This window comes from Eulemur rufifrons, chromosome 19, assembly GCF_041146395.1.
Source record: "Eulemur rufifrons isolate Redbay chromosome 19, OSU_ERuf_1, whole genome shotgun sequence".
Classification (NCBI taxonomy): Eukaryota; Metazoa; Chordata; class Mammalia; order Primates; family Lemuridae; genus Eulemur; species Eulemur rufifrons.
The window spans coordinates 30721564-30746949 of NC_091001.1; the positions used below are offsets into that span (position 1 = coordinate 30721564).

The following is a 25386-nucleotide window of genomic DNA, read 5'->3' on the forward strand; positions in this document are numbered from 1 at the left end:
TTCTCACTATAGTTGGCACAGAAAATGCATTCAGAAAAGGTAAGAAAATTAGGTATTGTTAATTTCACTCTTGTCCAGTGCTGCATCTCCTGAAGCCTGAGATCTGTGACACACAAGTGCTGAGCTCTGGGACACTTCAAGGTGACACTTCAGCCTCCTAAGCCATCTGGACCCTATGACACAGCCACTTTGTAGCAGTCATCCACAGAGGACCAACATGAATTGAGAGATAACAGTAAGGGAGGCTTCCATGGGAGACTGAAAAGCACACCTGAGAAATGAAGAAAAATGGCAAAGGTCACAGGTCTCGGGGTAAATTGCACTGTGTGTGACACCCTGGCTGAAATCCTATCCCACAGGGCCATCAGATGAGCAATTAGAGAAAGTGGCTGAAATTGCTTCCATGCTCTTTTTTTTTTTTTCTTCTAAAAATATCTATGCTGAGAGTTGAGAGTGTTATCCAGTGTGTATGTGTGTGTGCGTATGTGTACCTGCCCACACTTGTGCATTCCTGTGTGCTAAAGTCCATGTCTCCATTCAGACCTCACTTCACTATGGTTTTGCTGAATGTCTCGCCCTCTTTTCCATCGCTTTCCCTCCAATTCAAACTCCACACTGGAGCAAGAGCGTCGTTCCTCTGTTTAACATAATTTCATGGATTCTCATTTGTTTAGATACCTTGTTATGGGACACATTGGGCCCTCTACTGAGAACTTATTTATCTACTTTCATTTACAAAAACACTACTTCTTCCTCAAAACTCAGTTTTGACGTCATCTCCCCCATTCATGGAGTCTTCCCACCTATTCCAGACAGAGTGAATCATCCCTTTCTGTGCTCCTCTGGCATCTTGTAGAGACTTCTGCTGTGGATGCTGCTATCCTAGCCTCAGTGATGTGTCTACAGATTTGTCTCTCCCACAACACACACTGTGGGATCCTTTAAGACAGGGACAATGTCATGAATTTCTGATTTGGCAGGTTCAGAAATATTACCTGGAACATTATAGTTTTTTAATAAATAAAAGAAAAAATAAATGAATTAATAAATCAAAGGATGAACCATTAAGCTTAACCTCTGCACAGAATTCTGTATCTGTAAAATGGGAATGATAAAGTTTCCCAGTTGTGATGGATTGAGTGATTGGCCCTAATTCTTTATATTTTCCTTGTGAGCAGAAATTTGGGCTTGTTACTCACTCTGGCCAATGGCACATGGGTAGAAGTGAGAGGGTGTCAGCTCTAAGCTAGACCTTAAGAGGCATCACAGTTTTTTTTTCCCTTTACTGTATGCTATCACCATGAGAAGCATTCTTCCTGGATGCCTGTTGCTACTTCTCCTATAGCCTGGACTGCAGTATGAAGATATGTGCAGAAGAAATCCCAAGCTGACTTCAGATCTGCAGTGAGAAGGAGAACAGCCTAGAGATAAGATCAGCTTAGAGCCTATCTGCAGATCTAGGACAATAAATGGTTATGGTTTTAAGCTACTGAGTTTTGGGGTAATTTGTTACACAGCATTATGGTGCTAATAGCTGATACTTCAGTCACATTAGATTTTTGTGAGGATTAAATCAGAGGATTCATGTCAAGTGTGTAGCAAGAGCCCTAGAACATGGTAAGCACAGACATTACGTGTCATTATTATTAATGTCATATCTTTACTATTTTATGAAGCTAAGCCTTTTATGGAAAGGAACAGTTGGCAGAAAAAGAAAGCAATAATCTATTTATTAAATTCAGTGAGGCTGTTACAGTTTAATTTGGCCATTTCTCTGAAATTTGCTAAAAGCCTTTGGTAGAATGTGAGGCAAGATGATGTGCTTGTCTGGGAAGGCCTCAGAAGATTCACATTTAAGCATAAAAAAGCAGACTTGGCACAGCAGCTCTCCAGCACAGGGGGTTATATGCCCATCTCTGTCATCGGTGGGATGATCCACCAGCTTTCCTACAGTATTTTCATTCTGCAAAGCACTTTGTTTGACAATCCCTTATATAAACCATTCCTTGGAGCCAATCTGTACACAAAAACAGACAGCTGATTCCTAGAGACTGCCAAAGAGTGGGGTTTATAAGGCTCTAAATAGCCTCCTCTGCTCACTGATGGGTCCCGTATCCCCATCGTCAGCCCAAACTGCCCTTCTGATCTCCAGATGAAGATATCTAACTGCTGCTGCATTCACACCATGAGGTCCCAGACTCATGTCACACTTCAGATGTCAAAAATAGAGCCCACCATCTTCTCTCCTTATCTATTCCCCCATGCCCCAAACTGTGGCGCCAACTGTGTCCTTATCTCCATAAACAAATCAGAACCTGGGGGCACTTATTAGTCCTCTCTCACTCTCCATTTCTCTTTCCCTTTCCTCAGACATCCAAGTTCTAATTATTTCTCAAATCACTCTACCTTACTCCATTGCCACTTCTTTTATGCCATCTCTTGCCTGGTTTAGAGTGAAAAACCTCCCTGTATGTCTCCCTGCTTCAGACTCTCCTCTATCATTTCTCTGTCCTCCAAGTTGAGCTCTTACTGCTTTCTTTATGTCACTTACCATCAATCCCCATCTTTTGTTACTGTGCATATGTGTCTGTGTTTCTGTGTGTACATCAGTGTGTGTGTCTCTGTCTATGTGTCTGTGTGTATATGCGTGTGTGTGTGTGTCTGTGTGTGTGTGTATCATCCTATATATACCCCATGCCCACTGCTGGGCTATAAATTACTTGTCTTTAGGAGTCGAGCCTAGAATTCTGTTTGTACCATACAAATGTTTGGTATATCTAATCAGAATTCTGATTGGATTAATTTTAACCAAATTCTCTAAATAAATGTCTCTGCCTCTCCACTGCCATTTATTAAAGGAATGAGTCCATAAAAAATATAAGCCTAGCAGGGATCAGTTGAACCCCAGTTCATAGTAAAGCTTTTTATAAAAGATTATGCAGGGAAGACTCCTGATAGGAGTAAGCGTTAAAAGGGACATCCAAAAATAAGGTGACAGAGGAGAAGCTCACCTTACAAACACATGCTGGTTCCCAGGCACTGATGGGGCTGTTTTGGCCCCTGTATCTGATACTTCCCCAGGGGCAGACAGAAATTGAGAGGTGGGGTCTATCTGCCAGGGTCTGCACCCATGATGTGCCAGCTATAATTTTTTACTTTTTTTATAATTCAGTTGTAACATGTATAATACAGGGATGATTATAAGAGCATTTGCCTTTAAGGCTGTTGTGAGAAATAAATTAAATAAAACCTTATACAGTCTCATACAGTCCTCTGTGCCCCTGTTTGGAGGATGTTAATACCCATTGGACGGAAAAGATAAGACATCTCAGAACAGTTTGGTAACTTAACCAAGTGAGGGGTGAAGTTGAGAATCCAGCCCTTTTTGTGCTAAAGTCCCGATATCTTCCACCTTTCTGATACTGCTTCATTCTGGGGTAGGGAATGTGCAGGACGGATCTCTAGCAATTCCATGTTGTTCCTCATGATCTTCTACTCTCTGAACAGCTTTTTCCACACTTCTACGTGTTTCTTCTGACCAAACGTTTTCCCTTCTTTAAGGACCGGCAGAACGACTGCTTCTGTGGTCGCACAGGCTAAATCCATGGTGCTGCCATCTGGGCTCCAACCCAGACCCTGATTCCTGTCCTCCTCGTTCCAGCTGGTGGAATGACAGAAACCCCTGCAGCAGTGATTTGACTGCCAGACGTCAAAACACCACTTACCACAAAGGGTTAATATTACGGGGACAAAATAACCTTTCTCACCATGCAATGTTTTTCAAGGAGGATGTCAAGGATGACAGCGATAGAGCATACAAATGAAACGCCCCCGGTGCTGCTGGCAAAGAATCGGATCCGGTCTGAGTTCAAAAGGGAAAAGACATCCCTCCCCCCCCGCCCCCCAACACACATGTGTGACAACTCTCAGGGAGAGAATGGTTGAGTTTTCAGTGTCTTTCAGGTGTCCAGTGCATTTTTTCCCCTCCAAGAAAGAGAATGTTTTGTATACGGTGTGGCTTTGGGTGGATTAATTTGGGCAGGCAGCAGCACCCCAAATCCTCTTAAGCCTCATCTCCTCTGAGGCTCTTTGTTTTCCACTTTCTGACAGCATCGCCTGTGACCTCGCTCTTGTCACCTGCCTGATCTTTCACCCTGGGACAGAAACAAAAGTGATGAAGTTGAAGGTTCAGCAAGAGAGTCTGGCTTTTCAGCTTCCAGGTGTGAGGAAGAAAGGGCTGGTGTCTGGTGGGGGGAGGGCACCACAAGGAACGGCCCCTGCACCTACTACCAGCAGTCGCTCTCCAAGCGCCACCCGCAGAGGGCCCCGGGTGTCACACCCAACGCCCCACACGGAGCGGGGGCTTTATGGGTCAGACCGGGGGAAGGGACACGCTCACGAACGCAGCTGGTCGTCGTTTTAGTTCTTAGTGGAAGAAGAAAAGGTGCGGACAAAATAAGCTGTCCGGACAAACCGCTAGGTGGATTAGTAATGCCTGAACTTGACGGAGAAGCCAGAGCGCGGGGTCAAAGGGTAAACTGATTGGTGGGACCTTTTTGATGCCTGAAGTTTAGTGAAGCGATTAGTGCCAATTAGAATGACATCGGAGAAGAGGCTGGAAGGCCGGGGGCCTCCGGAGCCTGTCAGGAGAAGAGGGTGGGCGGCTGAGGCGCAAGCAAAGACGGGTGATTAGGAAACATAATTTGCTCAATTACTTGTGATTTGGCAGAAGTTGGTTTTTAGGACTGTTTTTGTAACCTGAAAATAGGGGCTTTAGAAGCCTTTGAAATGAGGGAAAGACATGTAGAGTGAAATAATTTCAACTCAGGGAAGACTTTAAGAACATAAGAACTGCCATGCTAGATTGGGATCACCGTGGGCCCAGGGCGCCCTGTTGTCCTTGACAGGGGCGCCCTGCACGCGGGGTGCGAGGCAAGGGACGGAGCTGTCACACTCCAGGGCTGGGGAAGCAGCGGAAGCTTCTCTAGCAGTCTGTCACGGACTGTCACCTAGAAGGGCACTGAAACTATTCCACAACCATCAGGGTGTCTGCCTTTCCTGCCTCTTGGAGTAAAATGGTGGTGTGTTGAAATCATCCCTTACTGGCTGTGTGAACTATTAGTTTCAATATCCACATTTTAAATTTATTCCAAATAATAAATAGCAACCCTCATAGAATCGTTTTGAGCAGTAAATTGGAAAATAATAAAATATAGTTACTATTACATACAATTTACCACACACTGAACTGAACAATTTATACATATGTTAACTCATTTCTCCTCACATCGCCTTGTGAACTTGGTTTTCATAATTCCCATTTTGCAGAATAGAAAATTGTACATATTGTGCTTGGGCTTATCTTGGGCACAGAGCTAGGAGCTTAGTGGCTGTGGGGCTGCCTCAGACCTTGATGTCTCAGGATCTACTTAATCCTCAGGGTAGAGAGTGTGAGTGAATAAACTGGTGCTTCTTTCAGTTTTAGTTGTTTCTGACATATGCATTCATTCAGTTCCCTGAAAAATTGGGCAACTCATTGAGACTGAGGCTGAGATAGTTGTATGACTATTATTCTAAATAAGAGAGGGTCCTTTCTTAGAACTAAATGGACTTCAGAAGTACTTATAATAACTGTCTCACAGGTTTAGCACACAGAGTCCTAGGACCCCGTTAACCAATCTTTAAATCATAAATTAAGATCTTTGAGTTTACTACACAAAATATCGTCTTTTTAAAAGTAACTTGACATAATGTGACAATGGTTGCTTCAGTTGTGCTTTGTTCTTTCATAAATAATTTCAGCTTCCTTCAGAACAAGATGGGGCCTAAAAATATAGGGATCTTTAAGTTTTTAAATAGTTTTTTCCTCTATTTTTCCAACATGTGTAGAAGAAAGAATATGTATTGCAATAGTAACATTTTATTTCTGATGATTGCCTATTCCCAGATAACCTGATTTTCTCAGGTCAGAAAGAAGAACTCTGTTTAAATAATGGCAACAGATATGATTTAAATATCCTTTAAAAAGGCACAGAGAGAGCAAAGGACTAAGTTGAATCATCATCAACAAAAATGAAAAAGTTCACTGCATGAAGGGATCTGAAAAGGCTTGGGTTGATCAGCTGCGGTAATCCGACCTGAATATGAAAATGGTTTAACTATTAATCTACAGCAGAGTTTCTTAGACTCAGCACTATTGACATTTTGAACTGGGCAATTATTTGTTGTGGGGAGCTGTCCTGTGTATTATGGGATGTTTAGCAACAATCCTGATCTCTATCTATTAGATCCCAGCAGCACCATCAACTCCCCCAGTTGTGACAACCCAAAGTATTTTCAGACATTGCCAAATGGCTCCTATGGGGGCAAAACCACCCCTGTTGAGAATCATTGATTTACATTTATATCAGAGCTTAGCAAACGGTTTTTGTTAAGGGCCATATAGCAAATATTTTAGACTTTAAGTGGCTGCTATAAACTATGTCATTGTTGTGCAAAAACAGCTACAGATAATATGTAAATGAATAAGCATGCCTGTGTTCCAATAAAACATTATTTACAAAAAGAGAAATTTGGTGAAATTTGGCCTGTGGACCTCTGATTTATATTACTGTGAAATCACGTGGTATACTATGATCTTATATAATGCTTATACTGAGTAAAAAAGAACATTTTTATTTAAGAATCAAATAAATATCACTAATAGCACTACCCAAAGATATTTGCTGTCATCTTCTCAATACAAGTACACACACACACACACACATACACACCCACCCCCTGCCATGTATACACATAGATGCATACATATATTTTTATATCATCAAGGGCACACATTTGAAATCTTACTATATATGTATAATTTTATATCCTGATGTTTTTCACATCACATTATTTATAACATGAGTAATTTTTCATGTTGTATGTTCTTGAAAAAAGGCTTTTAAAAATGTACATAAATTTAAGTGGTATTAGTACAATTGTGTTACATGGATATATTGCATAGTAATGAAGTCAGGACTTTTAGGGTATACATCACCTGAATAATATACATTGTACTCATTAAGTAATTTCTTATCATTGACCTTCCCTTCTATCCCCCATTTTTTCGAGTCTCCAATATCCATCATTCTACATTCTACGTCTATGTGCACACATTATTTAGCGCTCCCTTATGAGTGAGAACATGTGGTATTTGTCTTTCTGCATCTGGGTTGTTTCACTTGAGATAATGGCCTCCAGTTCTATTCATGTTGCTGCAAAAGACATGATGTCATTCTTTCTTGTGGGTGAATAGTATTCCATTGTGTATATATACCACATTTTCTTTATCCAATCATCCTTTGATGGACACTTAGGTTGATTTCATATCTTTGCTATTCTGAATAATGCTGTGATAAAAATATGAGTGCAGCTGTCTTTTGGTGTAATATAATGATTTCTTTTCCTTCAGGTAGACACTTAGTAAAGGGGATTGCTGGGTAGAAGGGTAGTTCTAGTTTTAGTCCTTTGAGAAATCTCCATACTGTGTTCCATAGAAGTTGGACTAATTTACATTCCCACCAACAGTGTGTAATAGTTCCCTTTTTTCCACATCTTTGCCAACATCTGTTATTTTTTGTCTTATTAATAGCCATTCTGACTGGTATAAAATGATATCTCATTGTGGTTTTAATTTGCATTTCTCTGATGATTAGTGATGTGCATTTTTTCATATGCTTCTGGGTCATTTGTATGTCTTCTTTTGAAAATGTCTATTTATGTCCTTTGCCGACGTTTTAATGGGATTATTTATTTTTGTTGTTCTTGCTGAGTTATTTGAGTTCCTTGTAAGTTTTGGATATTAATTCCCTATCAGATACACAGTTTGCAAATATTATTTCTTACTCTGTAGGTGTCTGTTCACTCTGATGATTATTTCTTCTACTGTGCAGAAGCTTTTTAGTTTGATTAAGTCCAATTTGTCTGTTTTGGGTTTTGTTGTTTTTGTTGCTTGTGTTTTTGAGGTCTTAGTAAAAAAAAAAAAGCATAATTTGTAATGGCTATGTCATCATCTGTTTTATTGATGTACCACAATTTACTCATTATTCCTTGTAATTGGATGTTTTTATTTTTCCCAATTTTCCTATAATGTAAAAAGTAGTACAATGAATATCTACCTCAATTTATTTATTTACCATCTATCTGATAATTTCTATAGAACAGATTTTTAACAGTAGATTAGCTACTTTAAAGAATAAGAATATTTTTAAAGTCTCTTGATTATTTTTACAAATTGACCTTCAGAAATTTTCTGATGACTTATATTCCTGTCAGAAAATTAGATATTTTGAATTGAATTGCAGGCTAGATTGTAAATTAGCAGCAAGCAGGGTGGACAGCTTTTCCACTTTAACCATGCCCTGTAGTACTCTGCACAATGTCTGCTACAACCTTCCGTATGTAGAGTAGAACACAGAATTCTGAAACTGGGATATATGCTCTTGTAACAAATTTGAAATTTATCTCCAAATCTTTGAAACTACCCTAATTTGCAATCCATGGGAGTGATTGGTCATACTTGGAATGACCCTACAAGTTTGGGACAAGCAGTAAAGGCAACATTCTCAGTACACAAGTTGCATAAATTGACATGTCACAGTTTGAGTGGGTGTAAAAAAATGACATAGGACTCACACAGTGGAGTTATTGACATGAAAGGAAGACCAGGAGGGGTCCCATTTCCCTGCACAATTCTAGGGTTTGTGTCCTTTAAATGTGAGGAATATTACCATTAGGAAAATATCATTTATGTGGATCATTGGATTTCCTGTTTTTAATCCCTGCAAGCATTCTGGCAATCTTCAGAGCTAGCAGAAACCACAATCGTGCTGTACAGAATCCCCAGCTTTCACAGGCCACCCAACCCTATGGGGAAATTTCTCATAACCGGTTTTTCCTCACAATTCCTCCAGGCCCAGGTGAGACAGCTAACCAGACTCTGGACCTGGGCTCTGTTGAAGAAAAGGGGAAAACTGAAATCTATCATGTTTTGTGTTTTATCCTCCAGGGTTGAATCTAATATGAGGTGGGATGTCTGAGCCACACAAATTTTTCCAGAGAAAAACTGGAGAGAACTAGCGCTTTGCTTCTGAGTGCTTATTTTCTGTGGCTCTTTGGCAGTGTGCCCTGAGCTCGTTTCACCAGAACAGATTGACGATATTAGACCAGAGGTCAAAAACCTTCTGGGCTTCCAATCTCAGCAAGTCATATGCAGATATTTATATGCAGATGTGTTTGGAAATCTCAAGCTCATGATGATGTAAATGATTAATCCTGTGTTTTCAACATTATCGCCCTAATCATGTGCTTTTAAATGTTTCAGAGATAGATCCTTTGGTCAGGAAATGAGTATGCTCTTCAAAGATCTTTATGCACTATTAGCTCTCAGTGATACTGGTCACTGGACGGGCACAGACAACAGGACTGTGATTGCTTCCAGGTGAAAATGAGTAAATGTGACCTAGCACTGTGAAAAGGACACACATCATCCATGCCAGGCTCTCTGCTGTGGATCGACACTGTTGGCAGCATCTTAAGGCACTTGCCACTTGTTATAACCTGTCACTGAGAAGGTGACATGTGATTAAAGACCTCACTTCCTTCTCATAATTACATAAATGCCATCTTCCTGGGTGAGGCACTTCTTGCTGCTCCAGCTAAAATTGCAGCCCATAACCCACACCTAGCACTTTCTGTTCTCTTTCTTGGCTTTATTTTCCCTTTTAGCGCTGATCACTATTTAACATGCTATATATTCACTTATTTACCCTAAATATTGTCTATCTTCTCCATTGAACGGTAAGCTCAGCAAAGGCAGGGTGTGTGTGTGTGTGTGTGTGTGTGTGTGTTTATATGTTGCCTGGAACTATTGCCTAAAGCAATTGGTACACCTTTGAATACATTGCACACAACAGTGCCTGCTGGATAAGCTTTCTTCTTGGATAGCTTAGGAGCTTGTGAGGGCAGCCACTGTGTACAGAGATAGTAAATCATTAATTTACTACTATGCTTTTCCTCCATTTGATCTTGAAGTCTCTCTCTGGGAAGTGGCCAGAAGCCACGATAGCCATTCTCTAGAAGAGCCCTGACCGGGAAAAAGTTAGGTTTAGGTATGTCAGTCAGGTGAGACACAGAACAGGCACTAAAACAAAACACAGGAAATAGCGGAAGCAGTTTCTTGCTCACAGATCCACGCGGGAAGAGGGGTACCCATGAGGGCCACTGGGAATCCAGAGACAGCAGGGTGCTCACACACACACAGTGAGTGTGTGGCGAAAGAGAGAGAGAGGACCTGTGGGACTAGGCCTTTATTAAGGTCCATGGCTAATGTTTAATGTCCCTTAGGCTTTCCTATGAGGATTATGGGCTGGCTAATTTGAAGAAAACACACGTGAATGGGAGTACTTATTTATAGGACTGTGGCATTGCCCACTAGGTTTCACTGTGGTCAGCAGCTATGGGATGCCCTGGGCTTTAGGTTAGTGAGATAGGAATAAGCAGGCTGCTTGTTAATAACCACAGGAGGAGGAGAAGTTTTAACTAGGCCAAAGGTGAAGGGATACAACTAGATTTCAAACAACTTATTGCAGGCCTGAAGATGGATGCCAAGGCAGTAACTATATTCAACCTTGTGACATATACATTTGTGGGTTTAATAAAATAGTCCTCTTGTGTGTAGAGGAGAGAATAATGACTAACACATAATATCTTTAGATTTTTTCATAATAGATCTGCTTTTAAAAGAAGGGGTTATACACTTTAATCTGCCCATAAGCCCCACCCTCAATACATGCCAACCATCATTTTATCTTTATAATGGCCCTACCAGGTTGGTTTTATTACTGTTTCCATTTTACCTCTTAAGAAAATGGAAACTGAGGCTGCAAGATGTAAACTGACACCTCAAAGTCACTTTTGTTGCCAAAATTAGCAAAAATGTATGACCTTTCTACACTATAGGAGGCTTGTCTCGAGAATTCCTCAAAATACTGGGATAAAATGTGGAGTAGGAGTAGCTTTGCATTTATCATGAAGTCCCACAGGCACAAAAGTGCCCTCTAAAGGCACTTTTTTTCCCTGACAATTTTTATTGGGTCAGGACATAATAACAACATGACATTTTTATGGGACTTTCATCTCAGAATCCCAAAGCACTTAAAACACATTAATTAGTTCTCACAACTCACAAGGTAACAAATTGTTTTGATAGGAAATTAACTATAATAAGGCAACAAGAACTTATCAAATGCTAGAGAGTTACCTTTAAGAAATACACAAGAACTCCCATATATTTCCTAAGTTAGAGAAGAGGCTAATTATTAAAGTAAGTGGAGCAGGAACAAGATTTGAGAAGGTGGAGGATCTCTTTCTATGGACAGACGACTTTGAGATAACAATGGTTCTCTGCTAGGATTAATGAGGCTGACTATTAACTCTCAGCAAACACATGGTCATGTAATATTTTTTTTTCTGAAAATATAGCTAAAGAATTATGTGCATCACTCAGTTCAACATTTGTTTTACACAAAATATATAAAACTTTAGGATGAGATTATTTGGCTATTTATTCAAACATTATTTTCTGTCTACTCCTGTGCAAGGCATTTGAATAGAAAATGCTGAAATGAGTTTTTCCTTTACCACGACTCCAAGGTATCTCTTTTCTACTATAATATTAACAATATTTATTGAATAGCACATTATTCTTTTCACCTACCTCTGTAATGAAGGCTTGAGAATAATTCCCAAATAGAATTATATGGTTCGATACATCTGAGAAACGCTTATAATTTGTCTACTATAAACTAGTAACTGCATTATTCTCTGAATAATTAAGAATTATTAACTTGGTCCAGGTTGTTAAGAATGATCTGGTGTGGAAGACAAGTGAATTTACCTGAGTGAAATTGAAATACACAAAGATAAATGGTTATCAAAGTTCCCACAGCTAAATACTGGTAGAGTTTCATGTTCTCACCTCTGACTCAAATGTGATGCTCTTTCTGATTCGTCCCACTGATAAAGGAAATAGCTTTGATTTTGCTTTCTTGTCAAGCGCTTATCCAACTAACTTACTGTATGTATTCACAGCTTTTGTTTGCGTAAACATCCTCCTGAACCTCACAGCATTATTTACTTGATCTTTCAAAGGGTTCTACTGACCTCAGGTTTGGGCCTTACAGCTGTATTCTCAAACTGGATGCATTAGTTAGGTAGGGCTGCCATAACAAAGTTCCACAGAATAAGTGGCTTAAATAACAAAAACTTATTTTCTCATGATTTTGGAAGCTAAAGGTCTGAGCTCACAGCAGCAGCAGAGTTGGTCTCTTCTGAAGCGTCTTCCCTTGGTTTGCAGATGGCCACCTTCTGTGTCTTCACATGGTCTTCCCTTTGTGCTGTGTCCTCCTAGTCTCTTCTTATAGGGAGAGACTATACAGTCTCACTGGATCACAGCCCACCCAACAGTCACACTGGATCACAGCCCACCCATGTGACTTCATTTTAACTTAATTATCTCTTTAAAGACCTCATCTTCAAACACAGTCATATTAGATGAGGGTTAGGGTTTCAACACTTGCATTTGGGGTGGACACAATTGAGCCCGTGACACTGCATGTTCTGAAACACTGAGCTACGTAGCCTGGAGTCAAGATGATGCCTATAAAACTAATAGATGTTTTAAATTCAGATTCTCCACATGCCAGGGAGTTTACATGCTTTATCTCACCGTGTCATAACTGCCTAGCACATTACATCTTACTGGACCAGTCTTCTGGGTCAGGTAGCTAAGAGAGGGTACGTAATTTCCCCAAGGTCACACAGCTAGTTAAGTGGCACAGACTGGGATTCCCAAATGATCTCCAAGGCCCCTGTAGGTTGCTTCTGAGCTGGATTCAAACACTGCAGCACATTCAAGGGGTGCTCTCGCCAAAACGCAATGCAAGGCTTGTCATTCAGGGCCTGAGTATCCTTAACCCACAAGGCTAGAAACCCTGGTGGCGATGAGAAACAGCAGAGGCCAGAGGCACTGTGACTCTCAATGTGACATCAGAAGGCTGTCATGAAAGGCCGTCCAGACAGGCCCAGGAAGGCTGAAAGACATGCAAGTACTGCATGTTCTAATATGAAGAAAGCAATGACTTTCCACCAGGCAGGCCTGAAATCAAAAGCCCAACACCATCGCCTCTCCGAGGGGCGGCCTGTCTCCCAGGAATGTGGTCATGATAAACGAGAAATATGTATAAAGTGTGAGTCCTTGCCCCAAAGGGTGCTGAATAAATGCCGGGTATTATACTATTGTTTATTTGGGCTACCCAAGTGCATTGGACTGAACAAGAGTATTTCTTTTACTGACAACCACGGTCATTGTGGTGAAAAGATTTATGTTAGAACATATGAATGATGCCTCTGTGTACATGTGTGTGTATGTGTGTGTGTGTGTGTGTGTGTGTTGCTAATATTTGGTGTGCTATGTAGGGTGATGGGGGATGCATTTATCCTGGAAAATGAGCTGGAAATTTCAGGAAAGTTTTGGTTACCCACAATTCCCATTTGACAACCTTTCCAAAAGTTTCAGACTTAATCACGGAAATTTTAATTTGAAGAGGAGCTCGGGGATTGCTTAATCCTTGTGTCTTCCTAGTTTCAAAGCTTTGCTATAACATTCTGAAGATGTGGTTAAACAACTTCTGCTTGAACACTTCTGCTGATGGTGAACTCACTACCCCTGGAGGGGCATTTGTTCCTTTTGCAGACAGCTTAAGGGAAAGAAGGAAAGTTACCTTTAGAGGGCACTTTGGATGTTTCAGGCACAGTTCCAAAGCTTTACTTACATCATTTCATCTACTTCTCATCTTGGAGGCAGTTTATCTTTCCAATAACACTATGAAGTAGGTATTCTTATTTATCCCATTTTATGGATGATGAAATGGAGGGTCAGAGAGGTTAAGCAACTTGCTCAAGTTCACACAGCTAGGCAATAGATTTGAACACAGGCAGTAGGATCTAGAATCCACACTTCTTATGACTATGCTCTGCTTCCTCTGTCCTGATTTTAAGGACAAGAAAACTGAATCACCGAGCCTTAGTAACTGATCACTGGTCACACAGTAAAAAAGTGATAAAATGGTGATTTGAGTCTGGCTCTGTCTGACTCCATACCCTTGCTATTTTCATAACTCCATATGGCTTTAAGTTATGGCAATGTGGTGCCTATACTCACTGAGACAAAATCAACCTCCCTTAAATTCTGTGCATGGCTTCAGGCTCTGCTCCATCCACAAAAGCATTTCAGATTTGTAAGTAGCTCAGATTGCCCTCACGGCTAAATATATGCAGTTCTTTTAGTTGTTCTTTGCTCTTTATAATTTCCACGTGCTGTCCTCTCATTTAAGCATTGTCTCCTTCCTGCTAAAGAGGGAAATTTGAAGAAGAGTACTCATACTTGGGATGAACCAGAGTGAACAGAACTGTAATATCCTCCTGCTGGTTTAGTCTGTTAGTCAATCAGTTGATAAGTAAAAATGCATTTAATGATCTGGTAAATATCAATGATTAGCTATCATCTGTCACATACCAAATTATGCACAACTTCTCCAAGTTGTGAAATATTGGTCCCTTTAGTCATGCACTTGAACACCATACTTTAATAGCTACTGCATTTTTAAAATACTGATATCTGATAGCTAAGTCCCCCTCTTTCTTCTTTTTCCAAATTGTCCTAGTTATTCTTGTTCATATATATTTCCCCGTTAATTTCAGAATCATTTTTTTAGGTTTTACAAAATGTTCTGCTGATATTTTCATTGTTACTACCTTTAAATTGTAGTTTCATTTCAAGAAAACTGACATTTTCATAATATTCAATCTTTTAACCCATGATCATAGTATCTCTCTTGATTTAATTTGTTTTTCCCCTTTGGGTAAATTTTAAAGATTTCCTCATAAAGTTCTTAAACGTATTTTGTTAGATTTATTCCAAGGAATTTTACACTTTTGTTAATGCTGTGAATGTTAAATACTGCATTTGATCATGACTTTTTTAACATTTTAATACTTTTTACATTTTAACTGAATTTTGAAAATCAGGGGTTTGCATAGTATGTTTTGTGGAATCTTGGACTTCTGGGAAAGTGTAGCAACTCCAGGATGCAGAGATGGGGAAGAACAGTGATACAGAGAGAGCACCACTTGGAACCCCTCTCCGCTATACTACTCAGACTTGCTCCATTTTAATCTAAATCATATATTATAATTTCATGTCTGAAAACCATGCTAGTGGCAAAACCACAGTCATCACACACACACATGCACATATATATGTGTGTATGTGTACACACACAGATACACTGACTATAGATGATGCTTCTAGGTTTTGATTTTACTATCTTATTTCTTCTGTTTTCTAAGAACTTAAAAAAGTTTCCATAATTAGTGATTACTAATCTCTGGTCTACCTCATCTCTACCCCTTTTTTTCCTTAAAATTTCTAATTCAGTGTAACAATATTCCCGAATTAGACCCCTCAAATTAAAATCTATTATTTGAAAAGAAATGATAGAAATTTTAAATCTGAGATGTGATATGATAATCAGTGATTTACAAAATCAAAAATTTATCTCTCACTCATGTCCCATATTGATATCTGTGGGTTGACTCTGACTACACATGTCCCTGAATTCTAGGATCAGGCTAAAGGAACTTCCCTTACTCAACCATGGCCCTCTCATGTCAGAAGACAGAGGGAGGCTGAACCAGGCAATGACTCTAAAAGCTCAGATGTAGTGTATGCCACCTCTGTCACGTCTGGTTGACTAAGGCCTGATGTCAACACAGTGACACAACATAATCTACTTAGTGGGAGGAAATGCAGGTCATATGGCTGTGGGAAGCAAGGTATCATCCTCTTACAAAGAGAGCTGTGAGTCATTGGGGACAGTAAACAGTCTACTATAACACATATTGCAAAAATTTTTTATTTTTATTTTATTTTATTTTTTTGAGACAGTCTCTCGCTCTGTTGCCTGGGCTAGAGTGACGTGGCATCATCATAGCTCATAGAAACCTCAAACTCCTGGGATCAAGGGATCCTCCTTCCTCAGTCTCCTGAGTAGCTGGGACTATGGGTGTGCACCACTATGCCCAGCTAATTTTTTCTATTTTTTTTAGTTGCCCACCTAATTTCTTTCTATTTTTAGTAGAGACGGGGGGTCTCACTCTTGCTGAGGCTGGTCTCGAACTCCTAACGTCAAACTTTCCTCCCTCCTCAGCCTCCCTGAGTGCTGGGATTACAGGTGTGAGCTACCACGCCCAGCCTGCAAAAATTTTTTAAACTTCGTTTTTGTTTTAATTTAAAAATATACATGGAAGATTTTGTGAAAATAACTCCAGCAGCAGCATGTTCTTTTAGTTTCTTCAAGTCCCTTTATAAAAATATAACAAAAAACATAGCGAATCGAAATATACCCAACAATTTTACTTTCAAACTAGATAATGAAGCATTCTTATGAACCCCCAAATGCAAATGAGTGGGGGAAAAAAACTGCCACCAGTCACAAAATGTGACACAGGAGATCTGGCACCTGTGCAGAAGAAGAGGAAGCAACTGGATGGGAGTGGGCAGGAGAACAGGATAACCTCCACGGAGCTGCAGGTGTTTACCGGAAAGCACGGAGACCACACTGACAGGAGAATGCAGTGGGAAGGACTGAGGGCCCGGGGCAGTCTAACCACTGAGAACATTCTGAAACTGACCTGCCAAGTCTCCCTTCCAGGACAGGACTCCACACTGAAAAGAAACTTCTGGAAATAGAATCAAAATTGATCAAAATAGAGACAACACAGACAAAAGAAAGAGAAAATCTAGACCAAAGAAGGTGAGAGAAGGTAACAGAACTGTGCAATTCCAAGATGCAAGGCAACACACTTTAGTGCACATACAGACACGAGAGGGAACTGTAAAGTTCAAACGGCTTTACTGACCGTAGCCCTTCTCAATTCTAAAAGCTCACAAAAGCTAATTTCTTATAAAAATGTGAATCAGGAAGCTACTGAGGTCAAAACCCATACAAAGTTATTATAATAACAAAATGAATAAGGAGCAGAAAAAATCCCTCTGGAGAGTGAAAGCATGTCAGGAAGACAGCCCCACAACACAGGATAAACCTGTAACCTACCATTTGACCGTGAGCTAAAAATACAGTATGAAAGACACACAAGGCACAGCAGAATAACATAAATCAAAATTAGACGAACTCAGAAATGAGATGACAGATCTCAGGAAAGGTTTGGAAAGAGTGAAGGTATTGACTCTACCCAGAGAGGGGTCCACAGGGGGTCATTTTGGAGTCCCGCTGTAACTTAAAGGGAAACTGTCACAATGTCTGGATCCCTTGTTATCCTGCAAAAGAGGGAGGAGGAAGTTGTCAAATTCCTTGTAGCTGGAACCCACTTGGCTAACACTACTTTGACTTCTAAGTGGAATAGCACACCTACAAAAGGAAAAGTGATGGCAACTACAACATAAATCTGAAGAGGACCTGGGAGAATCTTCTGCTGGCAGCTTGTGCCATTGTTGACTTTGGAAACCCTGCTGATGTCAGTGTCATATCCTCCAGGAATACTGGCCAGTGGGCTGTGCTGGAGTTTGCTGCTGCCATGGCAGCTGCTTCACTCCTGGAAACTTTACTAACCAAATCCAGGCAGCATTCTGGGAACCACGTCTTCTGGTGGTTACTGATCCTAGGGCTGACCAATAGCCTCTCACAGAGACGTCTTATGTTAACCTGCTCACCAGTGCTCTGTGTGATACAGATTCTCCTCTGCCTTACATGGACATCGCCATCCCTTGCAACAACAAGGGAGCTCACCCAGTGGGTCTGATGTGCTGGATGCTGGCCTGGAAAGTTCTGCACATATGTGGCACCATCTCCCATGAACACTCGTGGGAGATCATAACTGATCTCTACTTCTACAAAGATCCTGAAGAGACTGAAAAGAAAGGGCAGGTTGCTGCTGAAAATTTTTGACCAAGGAGGATTTCGGGGTGAATGGACTGCTCCAGCTTCAGGGTTCCCTGCTACCTAATCTGAGGTTGCAGACTGGTCTGGAGGTCTGCAGGTGCCCCCTGTCTGTTCAGCGGGTCCCCCCTGAAGACTGGAGCACTCAGCCTGCCATGGAATCCTGGTCTGCAGCTCCCACACTTCAGGCCACCAAATGGGTAGGAACAACCATGATGTGGTCTTCCATAGGCTCCTAAGCAAGCTGGAAATGATGGAAAATAAACATGAGTTTCTAAAAATAATAATAATAACAATTATAATAATAAAGGTAAACTAGAAGAGAAAGTCAACACAAGAGAATGCCTGAAGAGAATTAGAAAGTGAAAAAGAGAAAATGTTAAAAATCAAAAAGAAATGAAGGAAGGGAGAAAAGAGATTCAAGAGAAGATGACAAAGGCAGACAAAGAAGATCCAAAATGCAAATAATCAGAATGCTTGAAAGAGAAAATCAAAACATAGAACTTGTCAAATACTAAAAACTATCTCAAAATTTTTCTGAAAAAAAAATTAAAGCACATAATTGAACATTGCACCTGAGATTATCAACTCAGAATGCTCAAAACCAAGACATAATCTGGTAAAAATGATCAAACTTGAAAAGATCCTCAGGCATCTAGAATGAAAGAGCAAATGACTTTTCAGGGAAGAAAATTGGATTATCATCAATTATTATTGACTACAATGCTTTATGCCAGAAACAAAGAGATTAATTTAAGATACTCAGGAAAAGAAAATAACCTTAGAATAAACTTGACTGTTAGTATAAAGGACAAAATCTATTCACAAGTTGTAAGAACTCAGGGAATATTGCTCCCATGAGCTTTTCCAAGCGATTTCCTTGAGAGTGAGCATCAGAGAACCAAAATGACTGAAGAAATAATGATGTCATAACTGGTACTGAGTTTCAAATGTATCAATACTTGTATAAATATGTTTGAGTATTAACAGGGACAGAAAATATAAAAACTATTAATACAGTTCTGAAAATGTAGATGTAGCACAACTGTTTACATGTAGGGGGAGAATGGAGATCATAAACAATAATTTTAAATGGTTTTAGTAATCATATATGTGGTAACATTGGTTTTGTTCTTTTGAGACTGTTGCATGTGTAATATGAGGTAAAATAAAATCATATTTGAGACATTCTAATTCTATGATCTCCTGTATCCTGAGAACCAAGATTCTCAGTGTGGAAAAAAGGAATGCAGATGTAACAGAGAAGAGGTTATGTAAAAACTCTGTAATCTTGAATCTGAATTGGAAGTGTAAATAGACGGCATGTATGTAAGTGTGTGCATGCACTTATAAATATGCCTGTGTGTACATGTATGTATATGTATATATGTGTGTGCATGTGTGTATATATATATTATTACACATATATAATTTTCTTGCCCTGTTTACTGAAAAGTCATAACAACTATTATCAATTCAGTAGCCATAAGCATTCTTGGTGGAGAATCATCAAAGATACAAATTCCTTCTACTCTTCAAATTTTTCATTCCCACTGGGTTCTTTCAGCTCCTGTTAAAGTCTTAAGACAATTGTCACATTTCTAAGCACCATGTGCAGAAACAGCAACGTCCAGTGGAAGTAGAATGAGTGTTTTACCCCAGCTATCTCCTTGTATTTTCAAAGAAACCCTGTTTTGCAGGAGTCCCTCAGTTGATTTGCCGGCATCGTACCACCTTCTCTGCATAATCTAATTAGTGGCAAAAGGAGAGATCTATACCATGTTGATTAAACCAAGTAGAATTTTTCTCTTGGGTCAAAGATGCTATTAACCCTCTGGGAAATGCATGGCTACATGGAGTACGCTGGAAAATCTAGTTAGATTCAGGTTTTGTTATAAAAGAGGAAACAAAGCTAATGGTGGTTGTGTTAGCAACCATCAATATCTACTTTAACAAGGAAATTGTAAACAATAGAAATCCACTTAAGGAAGTTCAAGAAAGCTTTTTTTACAAAGAAAATCTAAGATGAAGAATTTGTGTATGTATAGTTGGTTATTGGGAGCTGTGTATGGAAAGCTGCTAAGAGGTATCCCCCCCCCCTTATCACATAACCCTTCCCAAGGTCCCACGAAATCTTGTTTCTCTGTGAGTTTTCACCACCTCCTTCCCGCAAGCTACTTTTTCATTTTTTTGTATCAGGTTGGACAAGACCATGTGGTCACCCTGGTGCCCTCTGTATGTAGCTATCCAGCTTTAGCTGGCTATATTATCTTAGTTTCCTAATTCCAAAAATTCTAAAAGCTTATGATAATTGGCCTAGCTCATATTTTTCTTGCTAGCCATAGGATGTTTGTAAGTCTTTGGGTAAACTAAACTTGAGCAAATGCCCACTGTGATCCAATTGGCTGTGACAGCTGAGGGTGTGGGTTGGGTATTTCACCTTTAGCAAGGACAGGATATGTTAGGGACAGTCACTTTCAAAACATGTCTAATACAATTATATACTTTTAAGATTGTGCGGAGTAAACAAGAACAATATTTATAAAGTGAGCACTCAATAAATTTGTATTCGTTTCCCATTCATTCATTCGGCAAGTGTTTATGAAACATCTGCTTTCTTCTAGACTTTGGAGATGCACAGATAAAAAGAACAGAGTGCTTAAAAGCAGTTACAGCTGGCCAGATAACTATTTGTAAATAGACAGTCTAGAAAATTATGAGTGTAAATAGAAGATGAACACCTAACTCAACCTCAAGCCAGCACCTGATTTGAATCTTAGTTTCAGTGGGAGTTAACTAAGCCAACAAGGATGATGGAGGAAGGACATCAAAAGCCGATGGAATAGTGTGGATGAATGTAGGTGCAAGAAATAGCCTTTGTGTCTCACAATTCCAAGAAGTCCTATTAATGTTTTATTCTATGTGCATCTGGATTTGTGCAATGCAACGGTAATGTGGGAAACAGCAAAGAGTTTAATTTCATTAGATTTGGAAAGAGAAGGAGCTGGAGAAGTAGGCAAAGCCTAGGCAGGAAAAATGTTTTGGATTTCAGAACAATTAAAATAATGCAGGGGTTTCAGATATGGGTACAATGTAATAAGCACACTCCATCCTAACTCTCCCACAAAATGCAGCCGTAAAACTGGGACAGAATGAATGACAACGCTATTCTGAGGATTCTGAAAAATAAATAGTGACAGGAAGGGTAGGGAAGAAGGCCAGAGTTCAAAGTATCCACTGAATTACCAGTGATATTTTTATTCTTTTTTACTCTGGTATCCTCCTGGTCTGTATGCAACACAGCCCAGAATCTGAAAGTGGAGACTGGTATGGACAAATAGAAATCAAAAAAAGCACTTTCATTATGGCTTAAGTAGTGGGAACTAATTTCCTAATAGCCAGAGAAAATAGGATAAATGTCCCATTAAAAAATATCTTATATTTCAGCCTGCATCTTCTCACAAAAACCTAGAATTCTGAGGTAGTAGAACCTTTCTCTGTGATCAGAGAAGCTGTGGTTCTATCATGAGGACTTATTCCACACATTGGGGACATCCATGTCTTCTTTGTAAATTGACCTTATCATTATGCAATGAAATCCTAATTGCTACCCACACCCTTCTTATCTCTTCCACAGCTTAACACAGACATATGCATAGGAGACTGTGGAAGTAAATAAGTCATCTTTCAGATTTTCAGCCTGAAAAGGGGAGTTCTGGAAAATGGGAAGTTTTTAAGAAGACTTCATCCAAAAATTGTTTGTGAATTTCTCGGTATACTCCAAGATATACAGACACAGGTATACTAAAACAAAAATCTTAACATTCTCCATATGGTTTAAACAAGATCCAGCATCTTATAATATAATTTCAAAATGTCTACAGTAAAATCCCAAATTATTCAATATAAGAAGAAGCAGAAAAATCTCAACTCACAGAGCAACAATCAACACATGCTATTTGCAATTATCTGACAGATTTTAAAGCAGCTATTTTGAAAATGCTTCAAGTTAAGATAAATAATCTTGAAACAAGTGACAAGATAGAAAGTCTTAGCAAAAAAAAAAAAATTAGGAGATATAAAGAAGAAACTAATGAAAATTAAAAACAAAAACACTTTAACCAAAGTAAAAGTGTCATAGAAGAGGCTCCTTAGCAGAATGGAAATAGTAGAGGAAAGAGTCAGTAAACTTGAAATATATCAATAGAAATTACTTAATCTGAAAGACACAGAGAAAAAAGATTGGAAGAAAATGAACAGTTTCAGGGATTTGTAGGACAATACCCAAAATCTAACATTTATGTCATAAAAATCCAAGAAAGAGATGAAAAGTGCTGTACAGAAAAATATTTGAAGACCTAATGGTAGAAAAACCTCTCAAATTTGGCAAAATTCATGAACTTACAGATTCAAGAAGTTGAACAAACCTCAAACAGAAACAAACAAATAAACCCATGCCCCGACACATCATAAACCAACTGCTTGAAAGTAAAGAAAAAATTTTCTAAACAGACAGAAAAAAATGATACATTACTTAAAGGAAAAATAATTTCAATGAGTATAGATTTTTCATCAGAAACCAAAGAGGACAGAAGGAAGTAAACCAACATTTTAAAGGGCTGAAAGAAAATAACAATCAAGCCACAATTCTCTATTAAGTGAAGAATTTCTGCAAAAATGACAGTGAAATAATCTGTTTCGGATGAAGAAGAACTAAGACAATTTGTTGCCAGCAGACTTGCTCTAAAATAATTGTTAAAGAAAGCTTTTTCAAGTTGTAGTTAATATCTAGTTATATTAATAACAGACAAAGTGACTTCAGAGCAAAGGACATTACCGGGGTAAAATGAGACATTGCATAATGATAAATTCAATTTACCAAGAAGACATAAAAGTTCTCAATGTGTAAAACAAGTCCTCACTATAGAACTTCAAAACATATGAAACAAAATTTGATAGAACTGAAAGGAGAATTACGCAAATCCACAATTATACTTGGATATAGGACCTCTTCTCTCAATAATTCAACCTCTGTTCTTAGTAACTGATAGAATTAATAGATACAAAGTCTGCAAGGATAGAATATAGAATAACTGTACAACATTATCAAAACTGATTATTTTTACATTTTTAGAACACACCAACTAATAACAGAATATATATTCTTTTCAAGTATACAGAGATCATTCACTAAGGTAGAGCTTACCCCACATCATAAAACAAACTACAAAAATAAAATTACTTGTAATCATGCAAATGTTGTTCTCTTGCCCTAATATATTATAGTAAACTAAAATCAATAAGAAAGGTTACAGGAGAATCTCAAACACTTTAAACTGCATTGATCTCAGTAATTCATGAGATTTACAAAATATATTGTAAGTATTTAAGTTGTACAACATTATATTTTGATATACATAGTGAAATAGTAACTACAGTGAAATAAATTAACATATCTATCATCTTGCCTAGTTACACATTTTTGTGATAAGAGCACCTAAAGTCTACACTCTTAGCAAATTTCCAGTATATTAATATAATATTATAATTACACTCATGTGCCACGTAACAACATTTCAGTCTACCACAGACTATATATGATGGTGGTCCCATAAAATTATAATACAGATTTTTACAGAACCTTTTCTATGTTTATATATGTTTAGATACACAAATAATTATTATTGTGTGACAATTGCCTACAGTGTTTAGTACGGTAAAATGCTGTACAGGTTTGTGGCCCAGAAGCAATAGGCTGTACCATATAGTCTAGGTGTATATAGGCTGTATCATCTAGGTTTGTATAAGTACATTCTATGATGTCATACTATGACAAAATCATCTAATGATACATTTCTCAAAACATATTTCCTTTTTAAGTGACACATGACTACATAGTCCTTACGTTGTACCTTAGGTCTCTAGACTTAGTCATCTTACATATCTGCAACTTTATATCTTTTGACCTACATTTCCCATTTCCACATTTCCTCCCACCACCCCTGTCACCGGTTCTCTGTTTCTATATATTCAATCTTTTTTTTTTTTTTTTTTTTTAGATTTTCCATATAACTGAGATCATGCAGTGTTTTTCTTTCTGTGTCTATCTTACCTAGCATGATGTCTTCCAGGTTCATCCACATCGTCATAAATGGCAGAATTACCTTCTTTTTTAAGGCTGAATAATATTCCATTTTGTGTGTTGTATCACAATTTCTTTGTTCATTTATACAGTGATGGACAGTTAGGTTATTTCCATATCTTGGCTACTGTGAATAATGCTGCAGTGAACATGGGTGTGCAGATATCTCTGCGAGATGCTGATTTCATTTCCTTTGGGTAAAGAGGAAGTTTCAAGAAAATTAGGAAAATATTTTGAACTGAGCAAAAATGAAAATAAAACATGTCAAAATTTATGAGATACAGTTAAAGCAGTTTGTTGAGAATAATTTGTAGCATTAAATATTTGTATTAGAAAAGAAGAAAGACTTCTAATCAATAATCTAAGTTCCCTTCTTAAGAAACTAGAATAAGCAAAATATGCCCAAGCAAATAGAAGGAGGGAAATAATAAAAACAAGGACAGAAATCAATGAAATTTTAAATAGAAGAACAGTAGGAAAAAAATCAAACAATAAGCTGGAGTTTTTTTAAGATCAACAATATGGATATCCCAAATAAAGACTGGAAAATAAAAATAAAAAGAGATTAAACAGAACTTACTAATCAAGAAAACTTGGATATTCTTTCAGAGCTCATAAATATTAAAAGGAAAATAAAAGATACTATAAATAATATTATGCATATAAATTGTATAATTTAGATGAAATTGCCAATTTCTTAAAAACCACGACTATGAAAACTTATCCAAGATAACATAAATAACTCAAATAGTGCCACAATTATTAAAGATATTGAATTCATATTTTAAGGCCTTCCAAAAAAGAAATCCCCAGGTCAGATCTATAAATTGAAGAATTCTATCAAATATTTAAAGAAGAGACAATTTCAATTCTAGACAATCTTTTCTAGAAAGACAGGAGGAGAGAGCACTTCTTAACTCATTTTATGACACTAGTACCACTGTAATACCAAAACCAAAGATAGTACCATAAGAAACAAACAAAAAATCCCAGAACCAAACTGATGAACCAAATTTCTCATGCACATAGATACAAAAATCAATAAAATATTAGAGAATCAAATCTAACATGCAAAATTATACATGAAGACCAAGTGGGAATTTTCCAGGGAATGCAAGGCTGATTCAATATTTGGCAATCAATTAATGTAATCTACCATATTAACAACTTGCAGAAGGAAAAAAA

The 25386-nt window shown here is 38.4% G+C and overlaps 1 pseudogene; it reads left to right on the plus strand.

Moving 5' to 3' along the window:
• Nucleotides 1-17419: 17419 nt before the first annotated feature.
• Nucleotides 17420-18298, plus strand: LOC138399432 (small ribosomal subunit protein uS2B-like; annotated as a pseudogene).
• Nucleotides 18299-25386: the final 7088 nt, after the last annotated feature.